Here is a 5,794-nt window from a genome sequence, read left to right as displayed (position 1 = left end):
ATCATCACCATCATCATCATCATCATCATCATCATCATCATCATCATCATCACCATCATCATCATCATCACCATCATCATCACCATCATCATCATCACCACCTTCTTCTTCATTTATTGACGCGTTCTTGTTCTGGATGTTTTTCATTTTTGCAAAATGTCCAAAAACAATAAAACCAAACTGAGAATCAGATTTTCTGCTTTCTGTTGGATTTTTCTGCAACCAAATAATCAGGTTATTAATAATTAGTTCCGTTTATTATCATCGGAGCTTGAAGGCATCTTCAATCAGATTTTTCTCGACTTTCATATTTCTTTGATTATTTTTTTGTTTTCAGCCATTTTCAAATTAAATATATTTTTAACATGTTTCTGTATTACAAATATTCTAATCCTGATTTCTGCTGCAGGACTCTCAGATTACAGAGTTATTCAATAAATTAGAATATTATTGAAACTTTATCACAAACTAATGAAGATGAATTAGACAGATTTTTATTTCTGTTTCTTCTGCTGAAAACTCCACATTTCAAATGATTGGATATTGATTTTATAAGACAGCTCAGGTTATTCTCAAAAGGTATTTTTAATCAGACAAATGTGCCTCATCAGAAAACATATTTAATTTATGACTAAACTCATATTTGCTTCAGTGAAAAGTATGAAGATGGGAAATAGTTTTTAAGTGTATTTTCAACAGATACCTGAAAATTAATTTTAACTAATATTTTTTATATTTATTATCGTTTTTATGCCATAGGAACATTTAAAAATAATTTTAAAAATCACAGTAATCATAAAAGTATATATTTCAAATAAACTTTTAGCTTCCAATAATAAATTTAATGATATGTTTATCATTCATGTTTTTAGATGAAATCATGAAGCAAAAGATGCAAAAAAGACGAATTATTTCCATTTTCTGATCAGAAAAGCAGCAGCTATTAACTATTATTTTAATAAATAAAGAAACAGAAACAATGAAAATGTTTCAGTGGAAACAAGTCAGAGCTCCTCTCTGGTCTATGGGCCGGATGTGAGGTCAGAGGTCAACCTGTGTTTCAGTCAGATTACTCCATTTCCTGCAGTCGATGGTGGAAAACATCAACAGGTGACCTTTCATCCAGCGCTGGAAGCTGATTGGTTAGAACCCACCTGTCAACAGGTATGGATCTGATTGGCCGAAGAAGAAAACAGCAGCTGATCGATGCTGCCAGTTATTTCCTGCCTCATCAATACCTCATTTCCTGTCAGAGTGTCGGGGTAAGCGGGCAGCTGCACCAGGCGCCTGATGCTTAGCAGAACCAATCAGCTTCTCCTGATTCACATCCCAGTAATCGCTCCTGCACTATTATTTATTATATTTATAAAAGGGATCAACATATTTCTGAGGTTTGTTTGGACCTTGAACTCAGAGACTGAAATGATAAAAGTGGAAACAGTTTTTGGGCTGAACTCTGAACAGATTCAAATCGCCGATATCAGGAAAATGTTCTTTCAGGAGCTTATGGATCATTTCCAGAAATAAGTGGATTTTTCTTCTGTCTTCCAGGAAACTTTCCAGAATGAAAACATTTTGATGTCTTTTAGCTTTACAGATGCTTTGCTTTGCAGAACTTACTGTTGGTGACGATCTGTGTAGTTATTTTGTGAGGTTTTGTGTCCTGGTGTGTCTAGTTATTCCTGTGTATTTAAACCCACCTGTTGTCTCTTGGGTCCTCTAATGTCGTTTGTTCTGTCCCCTGTGCTGCCAGTTATTTCCTGCCTCAATACCTCATTTCCTGTCAGAGTGTCAGCTGGACGTCAGATCCGAGTCGGGGTAAGCGACTGTCCCCTGTGCTGCCAGTGATTTTTGGATTTTCAGTTCGTCATTAAACATGTTTCTGACATCCTGGGCCTGTCGGCGTGTCCCTCACATCATGACACTGTTCCTGTAACTTTGACTTTATTTGGAACTAACTTTTTTTTTCTTCAACTTTCCAGAACTTATAAAGTACTTCCAAAACTACAGTGTTACCTTCTCAAACTTACTGCTTATATTTGGAAACTCATATTTTAGTATTTTTCTGAATTAACCAGGTAAATGATGGAGATGTTATATTTCTTATTTATTTACTGTTATATCTGCTGTTTGTCTGTTAAAGAAACTTCCAGATGCTTTTGCAGCTGTTTACATAAATAGGTTAACTGTACCATCCTGTGGAGCTAGTTGGAGTTAGCTAGTTGGAGTTAACCTGTTGGAGTTAGCCTGCTGGAGTTAGCTAGTTGGAGTTAGCTTGCTGGAGTTAGCCTGTTGGAGTTAGCGTGTCAGCTAAGTCTGACACGCTTCTCCTCTTTGCAGTCTTTGTGTCCTTGTGATCAGGTCATTTCAAGAATAAACCTAACAGTAACTACACAGGATACTTTGTAAAACTTTATTTCTCAGACCTGCAGGTTGAATTNAAGAATAAACCTAACAGTAACTACACAGGATACTTTGTAAAACTTTATTTCTCAGACCTGCAGGTTGAATTCTTTTGCACAGCATCTTATTTTTTCTAACCTTGTGCCTTTCCAGAACTTTCCCAGTCTGACTCAATACTTTCTAGAACTGAAACCTTCATTTTCTATCTGACCAGATCTTTCCTTTCACTTCCAGACTACCAGGCAGCATCTGGTGACGAGTGGACCGATCCGACTGACAGCAGATCTGCTGCTAATGAAAAGCCTGCAGAGATGGGGGGGCGGTTGCCAGGGACGACGGCGGCTCCTGGGGCCCCTGGCTGACAGCAGCAGCTTGTGGGGCCGAGCGGCCGTCTGCTGCTCCGCGGTGAGCTGGCACACGCCGACACAGCAGCCTGTGGCGAGCCCCCGGGGGGTCCAGGTCTGGTTCTGGTACCTGATGGTACCATGACCCAATGACAGGGTGACCCGCTGGTACTAAGGCTAACTTGAAACCAGCCTATTTAGTTCAGCAGTATTATTTGTGAACTAAATAGTTGGTTTGGAGGTAAATAATTACTTCACGTTATGCTAATATTTAGCAAGCTATTTAGATTTTAAACTTTTAGTTCCATTTTAGTTTGCGTTTTAAACTAAATATTGAGTTAGCCCTGTGACATTTATAATAATTAAATAATAAAATGAAAATGTGATTTGAAATGTTTTTCATCTGTGATTCTCTGAATGAACCAGATCATTGGTGATATTTTCCCAGCTCTGGACCCGGATGTCCCTCTGCTGTCGGCGCTGAACAACGAGCAGCAGTGATGGAAACGCCTCGCTGTCCCAGGGGACGGCTGGAGTCAGGGTGCGGCTGTTTGCAGAGCAGAGTCAATAAAGGTCAGGGGGGAAAGGTCGTCTGAAGGTTTCAACGTGGCTGATTAACGCCCCGCACTCAGACATCTTGATCCACAGAGCATTACTGCGATGGCAGACCGTGACGAGAAGCCTGGCCTCAAACAGGACGTCCATCTGAGGCGGAGGGGGCGGGGCTTCTGCCTCCACTGGGAACAGTTCAAACCCAGCAGGGAGATCTGGAGCTGCAGGAAGCTGCTGCTCTCATCAGCCGGACTGACCCTCCTGAGCTCAGCAGGGTTTATCACTTACTAGCATCTGGAGGATCCGTTAGTGGCTAACATTCTCCATTAGCTTAGCTTCATAATTAGCTAACCTCTCCTCCTGCTCATTCTGGTGTGCAGAGGCGCAAAAAGTGGGTATGCAGCCGCATAGGGGCGCAGCACCAGAGGGGGCGCCAAAACCCCGTCTGGAGGGGGCGACGCGCCGATTATGTTTTCCCATACAGTTCAGCGCCTCACGCTCCTTCACCTCTCGCACATAACAAGGTACATGTAGCGAGTTTTACACTTCACGTAGCGTCGCCTCGGGGGGAGTTGAGCGTCGGTCCTTCACCCTTAAGTTCCTTTCCTCGGGGGGGCGATTTATGTTTTCGCATCCACCTGAATAATGTGCAGTTGCGCCACTGCTGGTGTGTAGCATCAGAACGTCTCCACTGCTAGCCAGTTTATGTTTTACTGGTGTAGCTAAAACCAGTTAGCTATACCAGTTGTGCTAAATGGTTAGCGTAAAAACATAAATATTTGGCTTGCTAATTAAATATTAAGCTAATTAGACATTTAGTTTGAATCCAGGATATTTATAAATGAATGGATAACCTGGTAAAACATGACTTATAAAAATGAACCCCATTTTTTTCTTATGACAGGCTAAATAAATCAAAATATTGCTGTTAATTTTGGCACAATCAGTTATTTAGTGTAAATATGTGAAGCAGTTTAACAGATAATGTTGGCGTACCTCAGGGTTCTGCGTCAGTCCTCCTTTTTTCCACGCTTATGATTTAATCTGTTATGTTCTGATAATAAGACTCCAGTTCTTCCGAGCTATAAAAAAAGAGGAACCAGGATGTGTGGTGGGCACACGTCCGCTAACATGCTAATAGCAAAGATATTTTTTGGTTTAGTATTTTCACACACTTAGCTTCCCCTAAATTAGTTTTTGGATAAATTCTAAAATGTTAATTTACTTAGCAGTCTTGTAAGCTTCTAGTTGAATAAAGTTCAACATCTATGTTTATATTCATGCTTTTATTTTAAAATAAAAATTAATGCTAGTGTTTAATTATTTCAAGGGAAAATACAGTTTGAATTGAAGTTAGCACTTTAGCGTTAGCTCCTGCTAAACACTGTGTTGGTGTAGTGCTTTAGCGTTAGAGGAGCTAATGTTTATGATTAGCCCTGCAGGGTTAGCGCAGCTAGCTTTTTAGTTAGGAGTGCTCACCACTGATTTTAGAGTTTTTGTTCTGGTCACAACAGCAGTGAAGTGAACTGTTGCAGGTCCAAAGCAGCTGGATGGAGATCCGGACCAGAGCTTCTGGAGGAGATGCTGGTCGACCCGGTTCCAGGTTCTGGAGCAGAACTGGTCCGTCTGCTGCCAGCTCCTTATATCTCCTCCATCGCTAGCTAAAGGAGCCGAGGTCGTAAACGTCCCAGGTGTCGGATCGGCACACACATAATCACATTTCCATCTCCATTACCCAAATTAGAGAGCAGATTAAATGTTACCTGCTCCAGGGAGATGAAGATGAGGATGAGGAGAGGCTCTGTTTCTAAGAGACGGAAAAAATCAGGATTTTATCTCCACTCTGAAGTTTGTCCTCTGAACCGAGGAAAACTGAGCTTAGAGAGACTCTTCCATCCAGGCCCAGTAGATCCACATCTGACTGGATCTGGAGGAACTGAGGTTCTGGAGGAACTGAGGTTCTGGAGGAACTGAGGTTCTGGAGGAACTGAGGTTCTGGAGGAACTGAGGTTCTGTTTAACCCGATGGACCTCCTGCAGGAAAGCAGAAGGTTCTGACTATGCAGAATTTAAACTCCTCCAGTTTTCAGATTTAAATTCTTGGTTCTGTTTACCGGCCTGATGAAAAGAGCTGTTGGCTCCGCCCCCACCTGGACCACAGCTCCCATGGCAACCAGTGACTCAGCATCACCTGAACAGCAAAGTTTGTAAGACCTGCTGTTACCATAGTGCTGTTAGCAAATAGCGGTTAGCACACAGCTGTTAGCACATGGTTGTTAGCCCAGGGCTGTTAGCACACCGCAGCGCTCCGAGTTGTCAGAAAGCCGGCTCTGTGATCAGGGCGTCCCTGCGGTCGGGCCCTGTCCCCCGGCGCCGCAGGCGGCTAATGAAAGCTGAGCGTACCTGTGGCGGCTCGCTAATTGAACCTGGGGGACATTTTCTCACTCTTCATCAGAATCCTGCTATCAGGTAGCTGCTGCTGGCTGTTTATCCTGC

The sequence above is a fragment of the Poecilia formosa genome, unplaced genomic scaffold (genome assembly GCF_000485575.1).
Source record: "Poecilia formosa unplaced genomic scaffold, Poecilia_formosa-5.1.2 Scaffold480, whole genome shotgun sequence".
Classification (NCBI taxonomy): domain Eukaryota; kingdom Metazoa; phylum Chordata; class Actinopteri; order Cyprinodontiformes; family Poeciliidae; genus Poecilia; species Poecilia formosa.
Note: the sequence above shows the minus strand (reverse complement) of the source record.